At 34.0% G+C, this 20,083-nt stretch overlaps 2 non-coding genes across 2 annotated transcripts; one reads left to right on the top strand and one right to left on the bottom strand.

The window, feature by feature from the left end:
- The first annotated feature begins 19,403 nt into the window (after positions 1–19,403).
- Positions 19,404–19,476, top strand: Trnaf-gaa. Its single transcript has one exon. It is a non-coding gene; the product is annotated as a tRNA-Phe (tRNA).
- Positions 19,477–19,598: 122 nt separating this feature from the next.
- Trnaf-gaa lies at positions 19,599–19,671 on the bottom strand. The gene has a single exon. It is a non-coding gene; the product is annotated as a tRNA-Phe (tRNA).
- Between the last annotated feature and the right edge of the window lie 412 nt (positions 19,672–20,083).

Below are 20,083 nucleotides of genomic sequence, written 5' to 3'. Positions count from 1 at the left end.
TTAAAATTAAAGAAAAAAGACCGATTTCGTAGAGAATTGCTCAACTGTCATTCGATCCAATTCCAAAGACTTTTCTCAATATGCTGGAAGCTAGGCAGTAATTCCAAGTTATTTTTTATAAATTTGAGCAATTCTAAGTGATTTCTGGAAATCCCAAGTAATTCTGGGAAATCAAAGTAATTCATGACATATTGCCAGTAATCCTGGTAATTCCATTTAGACTGGTCAGTAATCCTTGATGCTGGAAACCCCTTGATTTAAATTTGACTAAAATGGGGTCGCTGAACTAAAATTTGATTTTGAAAGTAAGAAAAAAAAAGTTCGTGATTTGATTATCCGAAGTCCCATACAAACCATCGGATAATCGAACTTAAAATAATCGAAACTTCGGATAATCGAGGCTTCGAATAATCGAGTGTTGACTGAATGACTATTTAAAGCATTTATGTGTTGTTTGTTAAATTTTTAACATAGCTAGAAGTAAATCTCAATAATGAGCTCATAAAAAATATAATTAAGTGAGTGTTATTAAATGAATAATTTGTCCATTGAAATTCGTAGCAATATTTGCCTCTTAAAACAAATATTTATTTACAAGAATTTTGATGGTTATCATTATACCATTTATTTATTTAGAAATATTTTAAGTTTTATTTTTGTCTCTTTAAAAAAAACGTTTAAAAAAACTTAACTCTTTCCCCTTTTGATGCTTATGTATTGAGCCACTGTCAAAATATTTTTTGGTTAACGTCCATATTTTTAATTATTTTCAAATCCTCTGATAACATTAACCAACTTTTTTGTGCATTTTTGATTTTCAGAAAGGTTACCAAAAAATTAAAAAAAAGAAAAACAAAACAAATATGATAGAAAAAACGCCACTTGTTTTAAACACCTTTGATTATACTTTAAGTTGTTTTTCATGTTATTATTTTGTTCAATTTCATATTTCGTTGTTATTTTTTTAGGTGAGCAATTCTCTGAGATTTCGATCATTTGATTTTTTTGTATTTTTTATGCCTAAAGAAGCCAATTTGCATCATTAGTTTGTCCATATAATATTTAATGAAAATTTGGCAGCTGTGCATTGAAAAATATGTATCTTTTGAAGGATTTTTTTGATCGATTTGGTGTCTTCGGCAAAGTAAAAGGTATCTACACCTGGACTACATTAAAAAAAATACACGATGCAAAAAAATGGTAGTTATTAATTTTACTTTTTGTCGCTAAAACATTTGCAAAAAAAAAACATTTTTATTTTATTTTTAATTTTTTGATATGTTTTAGGGAATTTCAGAAATTTCCAGAAAAGTCAAAAAATCTTTGATCGAGTAATGAATTTTTGAATTAATACTATTTTTTCAAAAAATCGAAATATTCATTTTTTATTAAGTGCCCATTTTTCCCACTTTTTGCTTAAATATTATGAAAAGCTGATTTCTCTATATTTTTATTTCATGAAATTAGTTTATACGACCCTTAGTTACTGAGATATTGCCGTGCAAAGATTTTAAATCAACAAGAAAATTGATATTTTCTAAGTCTCACCCAAACAACCCACAATTTCCTAATGTCGATATCTCAGCATCTAATGGAACATTCGTGGAATTTTCTGATCTTTTCGAAAACAATATTTTCAATTTTTTTGAATCAAGACTTACATTTCAAAAGGGCCAAACATTCAATATTACGCCCCTATAGTGAAAAATGGCTTCTTTGGGCATACCGAAGGCACTTAAAAAGTTTCAGCCGGATTAAAAAATACAGAAATTAAAAAAAAACTATTTCGTAGAGAATTTCTCAAGTCCTTCCTTTCACTTTTTATCATTGGAATTAAGCTTAGTTTTATTGAATTTATCTTGCCTTTTTTTGCATTTTGTTATATTTTTTTATAAGTCTGTTAATAAAAAAATGATATCATTATCAGCATTTACACTTGCAAACCCACTGATATTGAAGAATAAAAAAAAAGAATTAAAAAGAGAGTTTTTTCAAGGGGAATTTTACGCTGGTACAAATTTCATTCAAAGTTTTTGTCACCCCTTCTCCTCTCAAATTTGGCCCGAAAAATCAGGGGGTTAAAAAAATATGTTTTTCTAAAAACTTCAACATTTCAATGGAAATTCAAGTGCAATCAGGAGATATCAATTTAAAATGCATTGCTTTAATTTTTAGCATGTTTGGGTTGATTTTAAAATCTCTTGAATTTTTGAAAATGTTCGATGTTTAGTATCGCAAAAAGCTTTTTTTTCGCAAAAAAAAATGTTTTCGTCAAATCTTACATTTTTGGAAAACTAATGATTGGAAAACAACTGATTCAGTGTAGAGTGCACTTTAAAACACTTTTTGCATTCAAAAGTTCAGCACAGCTAAAAAATTTTGATATATAGACATAAGGGGTTTGCTTATAAACATCACGAGTTATCGCGATTTTACGAAAAAAAAAGTAATTGTCTGTTCTACAACTTTGTAGAATATTGTTACACTCTTAAAAATATCCCTGCAAAGTTAGAAAAAACACGAAATTTTAAAATGAAAAATTTTGTTCTAAATGAAAAAATGACCCTTCTGGGTCAATGTAGATTCGAAAAGTACATTAAATTTCCCATAAAATGACATGTTCCAAAATTTTTTACAGTCGAGTAACGGAAAATGGGAGAATTTTTAAAACTTTTTTAGTGTTTTTTTCGATGAAAAATACGTTTTTCGGAATTCTGAGTACGCCATCAAATCGGGCGTCTAATTTTACATAAAAGTCCCTTTTACACCAAATTTCTATCTCATCACCGTTTCAGGCTGCAAATTATTGAAAAACACCTCTTTTTTCGCATGTTCAAAAATGGAAGGGGTCGTACCGCCCCTCCGTCACGAGATATCAAAAAACGGACCTCGGATTCGTGATCAGGGACAAAAGTTACCCCTTAGGGCAAAGTTTCACGCAAATTGAAGAGGGGTCGGGGCAACTTTTCCCGATTTCGTGTGAGTTGGTAGAGAATTACCCAATGTCAAGCTCATATATGCGTTTATCCTTACTGGGCTAAGGCGCCAGTCCTTACTGTTGGTGCTGGGTTTGAATCCCGTCGGTTGCAATTTTTTTTTGTGTTTGCAAAAATTGTACATGCAGTGTGTAATATTAAGTGTTTATTTTGACGAAGATGATGTGCATGCTTTTGCATGCGATTTTACCATCGGTTTTTTTGCTGTGAGATTATGGCTTGTTATATCAATTTCATTTTTTTTGGCAACCCTCCCCCACACACCGTCAACTCCGGCCAGGGCCGATTGACAAAACATTGAAAAAAAAATTGCATCGGCCTTATGCAACTTTGAAAAAAAAAAAACAGCGGCCTAAATACCTTTTGACAAGAAAAATTTAATCACATAATGAGTTTAATGGTAACAATTTTCCCATAATGTTAAAAATTTGAATGCTTTGCTCCTACGTTTTTAAACTAAATTCCATTTTTTTATCAAGGTAGATCAATTCAAATCTTGTACTGAGCAGAATTCATTTTGTTTGAGTTTTGGAGAACCTTTATTCTATTGAGTTACCAGAAATAAAAAAAATAGTTAAAATTATTTCGGAATTTTAAATTTCCGTGGTTAATTCTACCCACTGATGAGTCACAAGTCACTGACCCACCGACAGGAAAAACTATTCTCCGGCAAAAGTTTCCCCCCCATCCGTCGAAGAAGAACGGGGGAGAAACTTTTGCTCCCCAGCTCACCGGAACACAACACTGCTGCCGTTTTTCAGCAACACTACTCTTCCGTGGTTGATTAGCTTTTGTCCGAGAAGGGGTGTAATTTTCCGGACCCAACTTTGGCAGTCGGGCGGAAAATTTGTCCAGAACAAAATCAATTCGAATGACAAATTTCTCGGTACCCAAGTTGGAGATACTGACCTGTTCTGGGGGACCATTCCGGTACACTTGAAAAAAGGTCACACACATCGTCGTCGCAATCCTCAACAAAAGTGAAACGTGACAACGGACCGTAAATGTTGCCGATCCATTTTCCATCGGATTGATGTGCATTCACCGAAAACCAATGCCAGGGGTATAATATCGAGAAGCAGTTTGGAAGAAGAAGAACAGGTTGATCTTTGATCGTACACAGACTGACGCTGGAAAAGTGATTCTTTGTGTTCCTTCGATAGTCTGTCTGAATGCGTATATATGTGAGTGCCATTGAGACGTTTACGTGGAAACATTTTCCTTCGAATTTCCCGCCATTTTTCCAGAAAGACTCGAACCATGGCAAAACGCGGTGACATCTATAATAAGAGTTATATAAGAAATATATTACACATCAATATTTTGCAATATATTTCCATCCCTCCCCCTTTGATACCACCCTCAAACACGTGGCCTGAAATGGCCCTTTGGCAGTCAATGTGATGACGGAGGAAAAGAAGGTTGAAGGTGAGGCCATATAAATAAATAAACAAATAAAAAAAGAAAACCTTCGTGCCAGAGAGCGCAAATCGACGACGACGAGTGAAATTGAAGATATGGATTATTGATTTATGCAGATTAGATAGCGAACTGTTTGTGGAAGAAGGAAAGGTCGGGATGATCGGTAAAAGAAGCAGCAGCAGCAGTGGCAGCATAGAGTGGTTTGGATGATGATACATCACCGTATGTGGGAATGTAAATCTTCCATTGGGGATGGCGAAAATGGCGCAAATACTTGGGAATGATTCTACGAAGAAGGGGAAAGAAGAAAACTTTTTTTTTTGCTTGATATTAGTGAGTTTGTGAGTAGTCATGAATATTTAAGGACCATTTGGCGCAAACTTTTTGTTTACAAAAATAGCAATTCTCTGCGAAATCGGTCCTTTTTTCTTCAATTTTAATTTTTTTGGCTGAAACTTTTTTGGTGCCTCCGGTATGCTCAAAAATTATTAGGCATCATTAGTTTGTCCATATAATTTCCATACTTTTTGTCACTTAACACAATTTTTTTTGTATATGTTTTAGAGGACATCAAATGCCAACATTTCAGAAATTTCTAAGTTGTGCAAAAAATCTTTGACCGAGTTATGAATTTTTGAATCGATACTGATATTTTTCAAAAAAATCGAATTATTGGTCGCAAAACTTTTTTCAACTTAATTTAACTAATTTAATTTTTCAAGTATAATCCATTTTTAGGTGACTTTTTTGAAAATAGTCGCAGTTTTTCATTTTTTAATACTTGTGCACAAATTTGCCCACTTTTCAAAAAAAAAATTTTGAATAGCTGAGAAAATTCTCTATATTTTGCATTTTTGAACATTGTTGATACGACCCTTAGTTGCTGAGATATTGCCATGCAAAGGTTTAAAAATAGGACAATTGATGTTTTCTAAGTCTCACCCAAACAACCCACCATTTTCTATTGTCGATATCTCAGCAACCAATGGTCCGATTTGCAATGTTAAAGTATGAAACATTCGTGAAATTTTTGGATCTTTTCGAAAAAAATATTTTCAAAAATTTTAAACCAAGATTAACGTTTTAAAAGGGCCAAACATTCAATTCTTTTGAAGTACTTGTTTGATGTTTACCATTATATCATTATACATATTACTATTTTGTAATTTATGCTAGAAAACAACACTAAGAAAAAAATAAAGTGAATTTTAAATAAACATACAAAAAATACAAAAACAAGTTCTAAATGTTAAAAAAACAAAGATGATTTTGTGCAATAAAAAATGCTTTAAGTCTGTCACCATTTCTTTCATCATTAAATTAAAAACACCGCAAAAAAAATTAAAAGCATCGCCAAATAGAAACCTCAATGAAGAGGTAATATTCATACAACCAAATTTTCAACCTTCCAAAAAAAAATTTTTTCTTTGTATACCGTAAACCGGGGTAACATTGATAATATTTTAATTTATCTTTGGAATATTTTCCAACTGTTAAGGTTTTTCTCAAAATTATTATTTTAAAAACATTTACTGGGGTAAGCCACACAAGGTCCATGCACTATTGAAAAAAAGAGTTTTCATTATTGTTAAAAAAAATAGCTGCGTTAAAAATTCTTATTTTGAACTCCGGGTGACTTTGATAATCATAGTTTTTCTTGTTAAAATCAGATTTAATGTGTTCAAAATTTATTTTTAAGTCAAATAATCCATCAATAAGGTTGCTGATATAATTTTTAAGAAACTAAATCAATGTATTGATTTAGTTTACTTAGTTTATAAGCTATTTAACAAAATACATATAAATTTAGGGGAAAATTGTTAAAAATTCACAATTTTGCCTAGACTTCGTTCAAACTAATTTTGTTTATAAAATTATCAAATCATATGGCATTTTTAACTGAATTCGAAGCAAGAATCAAAAGTTTTCACCAGACATGCATCCGCTCTAACTCCTCAAGAGGTTTTTGCCTGGCAACAAGCATAACATTACTTTGAACGAAAATGCCATGTGGAACAAGCTGAGTGCCGTTAAGAAGAGCACTTAGTGCCGATGCATGTCTGGTTTTCACATGTTATATGAAATTTGTTCTCTTGAAAATGCCTAAAAATTAGTTTTTTTTAAAAGTATATTTCAAAAACATATTATGGGTAATTCTCCGCCAACTCACACAGCAGTTGCCCCGACCCCTCTTCGATTTGCGTGAAACTTTGTCCTAAGGGGTAACTTTTATCCCTGATCACGAATCCGAGGTCCGTTTTTTGATATCTCGTGACGGAGGGGCGGTACGACCCCTTCAATTTTTGAACTTGCTAAAAAAGAGGTGTTTTTCAATAATTTGCAGCCTGAAACGGTGATGAGATAGAAATTTGGTGTCAAAGGGACTTTTATGTAAAATTAGACGCCCGATTTGATGGCGTACTCAGAATTCCGAAAAAACGTATTTTTCATCGAAAAAAACACTAAAAAAGTTTTAAAAATTCTCCCATTTTCCGTTACTCGACTGTAAAATTTTTTGGAACATGTCATTTAATGGGAAATTTAATGTACTTTTCAAATCTACATAGACCCAGAAGGGTCATTTTTTCATTTAGAACAAAAAATTTCATTTTAAAATTTCGTGTTTTTTCTAACTCTGCAGGGTTATTTTTTAGAGTGTAACAATGTTCTACAAAGTTGTAGAGCAGACATTTACAAAAATTTTAATATATAGACATAAGGGGTTTGCTTATAAACATCACGAGTTATCGCGATTTTACGAAAAAAAGTTTTGAAAATGTTGGTCGTCGTTGATCCTGGCCGTTCATCATCACCCGCGCCAGACACGGACGACGAAACAAAGAGAAACGCAAAAAGTAACTTTTTCAAAACTTTTTTTCATAAAATCACTATAACTCGTGATGTTTATAAGCAAACCCCTTATGTCTATATATTAAAATTTTTGTAAATGTCTGCTCTACAACTTTGTAGAACATTGTTACACTCTAAAAAATAACCCTGCAAAGTTAGAAAAAACACGAAATTTTAAAATGAAAATTTTTGTTCTAAATGAAAAAATGACCCTTCTGGGTCTATGTAGATTCGAAAAGTACATTTAATTTCCCATAAAATGACATGTTCCAAAAATTTTTACAGTCGAGTAACGGAAAATGGGAGAATTTTTAAAACTTTTTAAGTGTTTTTTTCGATGAAAAATACGTTTTTTCGGAATTCTGAGTACGTCATCAAATCGGGCGTCTAATTTTACATAAAATGCCCTTTGACACCAAATTTCTATCTCTTCACCGTTTCAGGCTGCAAATTATTGAAAAACACCTCTTTTTTCGCATGTTCAAAAATGGAAGGGGTCGTACCGCCCCTCCGTCACGAGATATCAAAAAACGGACCTCGGATTCGTGATCAGGGGCAAAAGTTACCCCTTAGGACAAAGTTTCACGCAAATCGAAGAGGGGTCGGGGCAACTTTTCCCGATTTCGTGTGAGTTGGTAGAGAATTACCCAAATATTTTATGAAAACTTCTTTTTGAACTACTTTTAACACTTATCTACCATGGTCAGTATGATTCCATAGCATTCCGTACGTATTAAATTTGTACTCTTCATTTTGCGGAAAAAATCTCAAACCTATCAAAGTCATTCCCCGGCTATCAAATTCACCCCGTTTTACGGTATTTCAATCGTTCATCTTTTTCATCTGAAATTAAATAACCTTTTTTTATTTATTTTCTGAGCAAGTGTGACATTGCGAGTTGTAAGCATAGGAAAAACGTGACAAAGGGGGGAGGGGGGGGGGGGGGTAAATTTTGGCTGATTTTAGCGTGACGTACTTTATGGATGAAGCCTAAGTTGTAGAAAAAAAGTAAAAGTAAGTTTTTATCAGGAACCAACTTATTTTTTTATCTACCCCTTTTTTTGCGGAAAAAAGCAGTTCACAAATGGTTTAACTAAAGTTGAACAAATTATAACTTATTTATTTGATTGAAAATTAAATAATATTTGCAATAATACTTAGATATTTTCATACAATCATTTTAATTAACAATCAATTTTGAATTAATATTCTGATTTTCAAAAAAAGAATGCGAAAATCAACATGAAAGGTTTATAAAAAAATCGGATTTTTTTTTAAACTTTAAGAGTGAGTTTGAAAATCCTGATTTTTTAATTTTTTTCCAAAACATCAGAGGAGAAAAAAACTTAAAGAAATAATTTTAAGGAAAAAACTTCTAGAATCGATTATAATCTATTCAGAATACATTATATTGATTTCATATTAGCAATTAAATTTTGAAAATTTAAACTTTTCAGAATTTGTTTCGAAAAGTAATACTTTTAGAAACTGTTTTTGTTTTTTAGTTGACTAATTCATTCAATTTTATGTTTTTAATACCCTGAAAACAAACTTTAAATATAGTTTGAGTGTATACTCATATCAACCCTTGACATTTTTGTCGATTTACATGTATGTAACCCCTTAAGTATTTAATAAGGAAGTGTCTATTTTTGCATCTCAACGAATAGCCCTCAGATAATCTTTTGCGTAGGTCAAGGTATGTGCTGACTATAGCCGTCTTTAATCCACTCGATTATTTATGGGCTCTCCAGAGCCGGTGGGATTAACAACCATGGTGAAGGCCTCATGCCTCGATGGCTCTTCTATGTTGATTCTGGCCCTCCGTATTAGAATCATCGAAAAAGCTCTTCTAGAAAGGAAAGTGTTTCGTTGCATGTGCATGGATTAAGCACTAATGAAACGAATGGTGCTTAACGAACGGCTATTTGGCAAGTTTGTTGGACTTCTGGAATGCAGTAGCAGCAGCAGCAAAACCTCTTCTTTGGGAAAGAGTAGGTACAGAGTATCCGTAGTAGAATGCAGCAGACATTTCGTGGTTGGCAGTGATTCCAGGCCATGCCGTTCCGAACTCTAGGTTGATGAAGTGTAGTTTGTGGTGAGAAAATGGGGACAGTGTTTTATTTCAGTGGGTTTGCTGCAGTTCTGCCCGAGTTGGTGGTCAGCAGGACTGGTGCAGAAGTTAAGTTAATTTATTAAATTATCCCAGTCGATGGTTGAATCAGTAAAGAGATTGAAAAACCAGCAGCACTTTATTCTCAAATCTTCAAGGTCAAAGCTAATCCAACCCAAATAACTTACCTTGTAAGCTGCTGCTCGGGAAATAAAACCCAAATCTCAAACCATTTCACACCCCCCTTTTCCGGTGCCAACATTGTTCAAATTGACTGATAACCTTTTTCCCTTTTTCTGAAAAAGAACCCAATTTCGATATCGTCTTTCAGCCCATTAAACGCTGCTGGTGCCACACGGCATACAAACCTCCAAAATCCTCCAGTTGGCGCCTTTTTGCCCTCGTTTTGTTGCAGCAATACATCCTGATAAGAAACGGCGAAAACCTTCAAACCTCCGTCTCCACCCAGTTTTCCACCAGCCTACATAAACTCTCCCAAACGAAACATCGTGTGAACATATTGAAATAAAAATTTATGCCCGCCGAGTGTGAGTGTGGGAAACTTTTGCCTGCCTCTTATTTTCACCCACACACACACCGAGTCAGCAGCTGGCAAGGATCGCTTTTTGATTCAATTTAAAAATGGATATTATCCTTGCTATTTTATTTCCCGTCGATTTCGGGCCTTCGGTTTCCGGTTTTTTTTTGCCTTTTATGGTGCTGTGGCACAGTGAAAATTGTTTTCAGTATTTTTTCGCGTGAAGAATATACTGCAATCAAAAAGTGTTTGACATCAAAATGCATTTTTGAATGAACATTTTAAACACAACATTGTCAGAGGGTTGTTTAGCAAAAATTTGCGCCAAAATTAACCCTAATTCAAATTCTTAAATTTTTGTTGCTGTCTTAAAGCAATTCTTAGCCACTTCGTAAAACTTTTTTTTTAATTCTGATTTGTGCTTAGTGTGTACTTATTCTAAAAAAGACATTTTCACATCATAAGTTCGTCGAAACATGTCCTCATACAATTTTGACAGCTATTTAAAATATTCATAAATCTGTTATAAGACCGCATTTTCTGCTCAATTTGGAATCTTTGGCAAAGTTTTTGGTATTGCTTAGGACTTCAAAGAAAAAAATAATTACACTCTTAAAAAATATAATCATTTTTAATTTGACATTCCACACAAAAATTTTGATGACGTAAATTCAGCATTTTTGAAAAAGCCCATTTTTAGATATCGATGCCCGTATGCTCTTTTGTACTATCTAAAAGGGATTCCAAGCAAGCTTAGTATAAAAGATCAAACCGGCATCGAAATGCTACAGGTGATAAAAAAGACATTTAATGAGCTATGGCACGAGTTGGTAACATGTTTTTTGAAAGTGTTGCCAATTTTCAAAAGAGTAATATTTTTGAAAAATGCGGAAAAAAATATGTTTTTAAATATTTTTTTCAGATGAAAACTAAATTAGGCATTAATTATTTTTAATGAAATTTGATAAAATTCTTAGCTAAAGCAACATAATTTTTTTTTTTGTAGTTGAATTTGTAACTTTTCTAACTGTAGTATTCATGACCAAGCTTTATCACCTCTTTACATTTTTTTCGGGAAGATCAGAAAATATACTGCAAATATGCAAACTTTGCAATAATGATTACTAAGATACATCCTCAGAAAAAAAAGAAAACAACTAAAACCAAAAAATAACCAAAACTTCGTCGATTTTTTAAGTCATTCGTCACTATGCTTCCGATTTTAAATATCTAAATGTTAAAGCATCCTAAAATTTTCAGCTTTTCTCATTTTTTTCAAATCAGCCATAACATTTTATATGGTCCAAAATATGTAATTGGAGAAGTTGCTAATTTTTGGGTTGAATGAGGATTGAAAATTCAAAAAAAGGTAAAATTATATGACAGGTAGTTTTTTTTTTTGCAATGAAATTCGGAGTTATCAAACTTTAGAGAATCAACGCTATTTTGAAAAGAAAACCTCTTTTTACTGTTTTTTTTCTTTCCGAGGCACTATCTCTGCTAGAATTGGTCCAATTTTCACTGGCTTTTGAGCAAATTTATAGACCCTCTTGGGCTGGTTTAAAAATATTTAGACTTTTTATGGAATAATTCGTCAATACTTAGAAAATTTGCAAGCAAAAGGTCACAAATAACTAGATAGGTGTGTAATGCATTTAATTTTTTTTATTCAAATGTTGAATGTTCTGGGCTTGTAATTTCAAGTTTTAAACTTTTTTTTTGTTTTTTTTTTTGCATGAAAAGTTTGCCCTTGGCCGTGAAATTTGATAAATACCGTTAAATGTCTCGAAATTTGAAATACTATAAATTGCTACTCAGTGCATTTAAGCTTAATTTTTTTTTATTCAAACGCTTCACAAGATTTTTGGATGAAGCTTCCAAATAAAAAAAATGCATTTCAGATTCAGAATTATTTTTTGAAAATATTGTTGTTTGTGCTTTTTTTGTTTTTTTAATCTATTTAAAATTTGTATATAAAAAATGCATTTAATGTATGGAAAATAAAAAAAACATTTCAAAATAACGTTTAATTATGATTAATATTTTCAAGCAATTGATTTTTGATACAATACATATTAAAAACTAATTTAATAAGCTTTTTGCAATGTTTTCTATTTTTTTTTTTTGGAATACTCAATAAATATTTAAAACTGTTATTAATGAAGTTTTTAATTTCGCAAATGCTGAAATTTAGGGAAGCAAAAAAAATTAAACCCTTATTTACCTGTTTTGATAAATTTCATGATGTGCTTCCGTTTGGAGATATTTTAGCAAATTAAATTTCTAAAATGTCAATAAAAATAAAACAGCTGAATCATAAATTCTATAGTGATGAACATTCTTTTAAATATCCCTAAATTAATCTAATACAACTTTTTTTTTTAAATAAATTATTTGTGCCAGGGGGTTATATTTGGAATTTGAAACTACTGCTAACTTTTAGACATTTTTCTGTTCTTAATTTAGAGAAAAGAACTCATTTTTAAAGTTTATTTTGAGCAGTTTTTAGAGTACCGTAAAATGGAGTGACTTTGATAGCCGGGGTGACTTTGATAGGTTTGCGATTTTTCCACAAAATGAAGAGTACAATTAAAATACGTAAGGAATGGTTTAGAATCATACTGACCGTGGTAGAGAAGTGTTCAAAGTACCTCAAGAAGAACTTTTCATAAAATTTTGAAGAGTTTAAAAAGTTAGTTAACTATAAATAAGAAAATGTGATTGAAAGTCATTATATTAAACTTCTCAAAGAGTCATGATTTTCTCAATAAACATGATTTTGAATTGGAAAACGGAATGCATTTTTGGATTCTTTGGACAATTTTCCACAAGAAGAAGGTTAAATAAGTTTGAAAATAATAGATAATATGTGTTTTTGAAACACAATTTAAAAAAATCTCCCAATTTATAGGCATTTTTAGTTGAACAAATTTCATGTAATATGTAAATACTTGTGATTCGTGATTCGAATCCAGTATAAAATGCAATATAAATCGATAATTTTATAAAACAAACTAGTTTTAACAAATTTTAGGCAAAAATCCGATTTTTTACATTTTTACCTAAAATTTATATGTAATTTGTTAAAAAGCTTATAAACTTAGTTAACTAAATTTAATATTATTTTAACGTACAAATAAAGGTTGAATATCTTAAATATGATTTTAACAAGAAAAACTATGATTATCCCCGGAATTAAACTAAGAATTTTTAACGCAACTATTTGTCTAAACACTATTGAAAAACTAACTTAATCCACCTATGTGGTTGGAGCCTTCCTCACAACAATGGCTGTACTCAAATTTCATCTATTTTTTAAAACTGCCTTCCAAAAAGTACATCGATATCACTAAAGTGGCCATATCTCGAGACAGGGTTGCCAGATCTTCAATATTTTGGACTCGTTGGAAAGGTCTTTTGATAACCTAACCAACGTTGGGTCGGATAGTGGTGCCGAACATAGTTTACATACATCAACATCACTTAAGTGACCATATCTCGAGACAGGGTTGCCTGATCTTCAATGATTTGGGCTCTTTGGAAAGGTTTTTTGATAACCTAACCAACGATGGGTCGGATGATGGATCCGGACAAAGTTTACATACATTTAGGTGAGATCCAAATATATGTGAAAACACATTTTTATACATAACTTTTGAACTATTTATCGAAATTTCAATCTGTGTAAAACTCGATCTATGTGACCCTAAACCAAGTCGAATGCAACAGGTTCGGGTCAAATCGGTTCAGCCAGTGCACAGTGGTCCAGATCGCAAAATTAAATGGAAAATGGATTTTCCGAAAAATGGATAAGTTTTGGAGCTTTGGTGTCTTCAGAAGAGTTGTTGCATATGAAAAGGTGCAACTTTTGGTTTGGTTGAAAATTAGGGTGGTTCACGATTAGGGTGATTTTGGAAATCTAACTTTACAGGAATATTTTTGGGAATTTTTTCGTCTTCTAGAAAGTTGACGGGCTTGCCAATCCAAGAAACTTTGTCGAAGACACCAAAATTTATCTCGTAATCTACGCCTTCTACGATCAAATTTATAGAAAGCATCTGAGCAAACCTTCAAAAATCAGTTTTTTTAACGTGGCAATTCAGGGTTAAGTTTTAGAGAAAAGTGTTATTAGAGGCACTTTTAGAGCTCTAAAAAACGAACATTTTTATTATCTGACAAGTTAATTTGGACTTAAGGGTCAAATGTTACAGCGATTTTAAGGTAAAAAAGATGCAAATTTGAAACTTAAATATCTCGAAAAGGCGCAAGCCAAATTTTAAGCACTAGGTTGCATTTGAAAGAGGAGATCCAGCACTACAAACGCTGAAAAAATCTCAGGGGTGTTTTTCTTTAAACTTGAGATATCTTCATTTGAAAAAGTCTAATTTTCAAGGGAAAACCTTATGGGACCACCCTAACGAATTTCGAAAATTGTCCAAATATATGTTTTTCCATGTAATTTTGCCCGTTGAATCTGAATCTGCCCTCAGAATTGACCCAAAGTGTCGAAAAATCGATTTTTGGTCATATTTTGGGTTCAAATGATAATTTTTCATGGAAACCCAAAATATGACCAAAAATCGATTTTTCGACACTTTGGGTCAATTCTGAGGGCAGATACAGATTCAGCGGGCAAAATTGCATTATTTGGACAATTTTCGAAATTCGTTAGGGTGGTCCCATAAGGTTTTCCCTTGAAAATTAGATTTTTTCAAATGAAGATATCTCAAGTTTAAAGAAAAACACCCCTGAGATTTTTTCAGCGTTTGTAGTGCTGGATCTCCTCTTTCAAATGCAACCTAGTGCTTAAAATTTGGCTGGCGCCTTTTCGAGATATTTAAGTTTTAAATTTGCATCTTTTTTACCTTAAAATCGCTGTAACATTTGACCCTTAAGTCCAAATTGACTTGTCAGATAATAAAAATGTTCGTTTTTTAGAGCTCTAAAAGTGCCAATAATAACACTTTTCTCTTAAACTTATCCCTGAATTGCCACGTTAAAAAAACTGATTTTCGAAGGTTTGCTCAGATGCTTTCTATAAATTTGATCGTAGAAGGCGTTGATTACGAGATAAAATTTTGGTGTCTTCGACAAAGTTTCTTGGATTGGCAAGCCCGTCAACTTTCTAGAAGACGAAAAAATTCCCAAAAATATTCCTGTAAAGTTAGATTTCCAAAATCACCCTAATCGTGAACCACCCTAATTTTCAACCAAACCAAAAGTTGCCCCTTTTCATATGCAACAACTCTTCTGAAGACACCAAAGCTCCAAAACTTATCCATTTTTCGAAAAATCCATTTTCCACTTAATTTTGCGATCTGGACCACTGTGCAGTGCCGAGAAACATGAGCTAGTTTGTTGGTCACATACATACATACACACACACATACACACACACACACACACACACACACACACACACACACACACACACACACACACACACACACACATACACACAGACATTTGTTCAGTTTTCGATTCTGAGTCGATATGTATACATGAAGGTGGGTCTGCGACGTTTTTATACGAAGTTCATTTTTAGAGCAGGATTATAGCCTTACCTCAGTGAGGAAGGCAAAACCTTTTTTCCAAAATAGTGCATGGACTTTGTGTGGCCTATCCCAGTACATGTTTTAAAAATAATAATCTTGAGAAAAACCTTACCTGTTAGAAAATATTCCAAAAACAAATTGGAATCCTATCAAAGGCACCCCGGTTTACAATACCTTGAATTTTTTGTGAAATTTCAATGTTTTAAAATTGGCATGCCGTGATATTTCGTTTTTTTTTTTGCCGTGAAAAATCACTAGCCCTAAATATCAGGTTTGGGTTGAATATATGTTATTCATATTCTTAGACGAAATTGAGATTATTTTTCATTTGTAGTTTTTGTTTCAATATTTTTTCCAAAATATCTTGATTCTACGAAAAAGTAATATTAAATTTATCACTGTATATTTTTTCTTGTGTCTCCCCCTTCCACATTTGGTCATCTTTATTCGTCCAAGTGACTTTTTACGGTTCGATAACAAAGAAAAAAAAACTGCAAAGCACCGATCTGGATCCTGGCACCGGAAAACAGGGAAGACCCATTAAGCCGTCAATAACTGTTAACGAGCACAATAAGGCGGCTGAGCGTTTTGACCCTTCCGGGCCGCCACGAGGACCCTTGAACAGTGGAAGAGAGAGTGGGAAGATGGGGGTGATGTCTATATTAACCCGTTGAAATGACCCGTCGATCGAAGTGATAGCTTCGGAGTGGCCATTTTTCAGACTAAATTAAATTTCAATTTCCATCCGGCTGCGGCAGCAGGTATTCGTGAGTGGGCGGTTCAGGATGATATTGGATTTGGTTCTAATTGACACCTGACGAAAGTGGCTGGAAAGCTTGTGACTGCAGTTGAATTTACTGTTCTGGGAAAACCTAAATTCATATTGGAAAAAAATGTTGAATAATGTAATAACGTTATGGCATAACTGTCACTCAGTTATACCAGTTTGATTGTGATACACTTTTCCATGTATTGTCCCTTAAATGATCAAAAATTCTAAAAATAAAAGAAAACATTACAACAAAAGCAGATGATGGGAAACTTTTATCCCAAGGGTATTAAAGTCATATCAACCATCTCTAAGTCTGTAACGTTAGATTCAACCGATCGTAAACTTTCTCAAACTGTAATTTCCTCCAATCGCTTCTTCAACACTTTTTTGCCGGAAATCTGGGAGAGTCAACCTTCAACTTCCCATCAACCCAGCCCGTCTCGACTTGGCCGACAATGAAAGTTCCTCAATCTCCTGCCAACCCGAGACTGCCACAGTGGTCTGGAAGCTGTCGAAAAAGATTTGATTAAAGTTATAACCAAGTTTTAGTCATAAATAATTCATCTCAACTTCTGGTTCCTTCCGGGACGTCGTCGTGTGTCTTCTTCAAGCTCATCATCGTCTTCGCCTTGCGTTCATCTTGCAGGAAGAACTTGACTTCCGGCCGATCCTGGCACACCGATCTCCGTGCCAAGAGACGAGGAGAAGTGAGTGTGCTCTCAAAGCTCATATTCGCCTCATCGTCAAGACTGTGTGGCTGGTTGGTTGACAAGATGTATGAAAGGGGAAAGACCGCGCCAGGGTCGTTTTGTAGGAGGAGACGACCACGAAGACGAGTTATTAAGAATAAAGCACTACCCTGAAAACCCTTGCTACGCCTCAGCTACCAACTCTCAACCAAGTCGATGGCTGCAATTTCTTGACTTCTACACCGAGAAGAGTGTTAATGCTCTCTTTTCCTGCTGCCTCCGACAACGACGACGACAATGACGATGATGATGATATCTTCATCGGGCTGTGCGTTGATGTTTGTCCCCATGACCATCGCACCACCAAACTCAACCTCAACTTCCGGACTCCCCATCGCTTCCAGAGTACGTACGAGCTGTCTCGAAAGATGTCAGCAGGGAAGTTCATCAACCGGTGCTGCACCCCATAGAAGGTTGATTTAAACTTCACCGATGATGACTCTGGCTCTGGCTTCAAAGTTTGCAGATATGCAAAATGGGTCATTTCCCTACCTCGACGGTTGGGGAGCAGTCAATGATGCTCGAGTAATGCTTTGAACCACCCCGATGGTAGCATCGAGAAATCGAGCGTTCCAGAGCAGTTTGGAATTGCATTGCTGCTGTTTTGCACAGATTAGGTACGTTTGTAATTTCCGACCATGCCAGGCATTTTGTGATTAGATTTTGAGTCAATCCAGACATTGGGAATCAATGGTTTGCAAGTTTGAACTCAGCCTATTTTTCGCAAATCGTCGTCATCGAACTGTCTTGTCGCATGTTAATTTTACAGCATTCAAGCTTCATCTTTGGACCTCAACAGCACCCCAAAACATGATTTCAATACGTGAGATATTAACCTAACCTAACCTAACCTAACCTAACCTAACCTAACCTAACCTAACCTAACCTAACCTAACCTAACCTAACCTAACCTAACCTAACCTAACCTAACCTAACCTAACCTAACCTAACCTAACCTGGCCTGGCCTGGCCTGGCCTGGCCTAACCTGGCCTAACCTGGCCTGGCCTGGCCTAACCTGGCCTGGCCTGGCCTGGCCTGGCCTGGCCTAACCTAACCTGGCCTGGCCTGGCCTAACCTGGCCTGGCCTGGCCTGGCCTGGCCTGGCCTGGCCTGGCCTGGCCTGGCCTGGCCTGGCCTGGCCTGGCCTGGCCTGGCCTGGCCTAACCTGGCCTGGCCTGGCCTGGCCTGGCCTAACCTGGCCTGGCCTGGCCTGGCCTGGCCTGGCCTGGCCTGGCCTGGCCTGGCCTGGCCTGGCCTGGCCTGGCCTGGCCTGGCCTGGCCTAACCTGGCCTGGCCTAACCTAACCTAACCTAACCTAACCTAACCTAACCTAACCTAACCTAACCTAACCTAACCTAACCTAACCTAACCTAACCTAACCTAACCTAACCTAACCTAACCTAACCTAACCTAACCTAACCTAACCTCGAAAAATCGAATCGAATCGAATCGAATCGAATCGAATCGAATCGAATCGAATCGAATCGAATCGAATCGAATCGAATCGAATCGAAACGAAACGAATCGAATCGAATCGAATCAAATCGAAACGAATCTAATCTTGTTTTATCTAATCTAATCTATTCTTATTTTATCTTATCTAATCGAATCAAATTTTACCTTATTTATTTGGATTTAATCTAATTTAATCTTATTTAATCTAAATGAATCTAATTTAATATAATTTAATAAAATTTAATCTTATTTAATCTATTTTTATCTAATTTCATCTAATTTAATCTAATTTAGTCTAATTCAATCTAATTTAATCTAATTTAATCTTATTTAATCTAATTTAATCTAAATTTAATCTTATTTAATCTAATATAATCTTATTTAATTTAATTTAATTGTATTTAATGCAATTTTATTTTATTTGATCCAATTTAATCCAATTTAATTTTATTTTATCAAATCGAATCAAATCAAATCTAATATTGATGTTTATAAAGAATTTTATATACTAAGTTTTTAATTTCTCAAAGTACAAACTCCAAAACCAGTTGGTTAAGTTTTTGAGTCATTTTTGAACCAGTGTTTTTAAACCAGACTACAATTGATTAATTGTTTAAGTTAAAAAAAAAACAAACATAAGAAAATTAAAAATAAAAAACAATTTATTTTATAAAAATCATTCGTTGAAAATTGAACAACTGTAAAAATATAATGTAAGTGCTACGCCAAAAAAAAAAAATCATCACTTTGCGAACAAGAGGGCGTGATGCAAACTAACCCGCTTTGCACTGCTTGGACGCTTTGAGATAACAAACTGATATTTTTTGTGTGCCTCTTCCATATTCATTGATTTGAGTCCACTTTTGCATTTTTATTAACTCCTGTTATGGTTAACGTCACAAACAAAAACGTATAAATTTTAGCTGTGGACCAAGCCCCGCTGATCGTATCGGCCGAAATAGCTCAGTTGGGAGAGCGTTAGACTGAAGATCTAAATGTCCCCGGTTCAATCCCGGGTTTCGGCAAAGCCGAACTTTTTTTATTTGTATCATTATTGTTTTTTTTTTGTTAAGTGACTTAAGGTTAAATATTCTGAACCCGAGCAAAAGTATTGTATTCAATTGAAAATAACAAAAAAAAAAAGTTATGCCGAAACCCGGGATTGAACCGGGGACATTTAGATCTTCAGTCTAACGCTCTCCCAACTGAGCTATTTCGGCTGATAAATTCTTGGTAAAAGAATTAGTTTCAAAATATCAGTGTGAGTTAGATGCATTTCACATTTTTTTACAAAAGGGATCATTTAAACATTACGTAACCCACTACCGGTAGAGGAAATTCTTGACTGTATTTTTTATGATTAGATTTAAATTTGAATGGACATTGGTTAACGTGAGGGAAAGTGTTTTCTGAAATAGCAAAATTTTGTGTTACGTAATATTTGAATGCAACCTTATTTATTGCATTAGGCTGATGTTTCTAAAACAGTCTTTTTAGAAGATGATAGAATTATACACTTTCAAAAAGATCTAAACGTAGTTCAATGGCTTTAAATTTACCTTCCAGCTTCAACGAATAAGCATCGTTTACTCAAAAATGTCCCCTAAATCACCGGAAAATTACCTTAAAAAA

The sequence above is a fragment of the Culex quinquefasciatus genome, chromosome 2, assembly GCF_015732765.1.
Source record: "Culex quinquefasciatus strain JHB chromosome 2, VPISU_Cqui_1.0_pri_paternal, whole genome shotgun sequence".
Lineage (NCBI taxonomy): Eukaryota > Metazoa > Arthropoda > Insecta > Diptera > Culicidae > Culex > Culex quinquefasciatus.
Note: the sequence above shows the minus strand (reverse complement) of the source record. Positions and strands in the feature narration are given on the sequence as shown.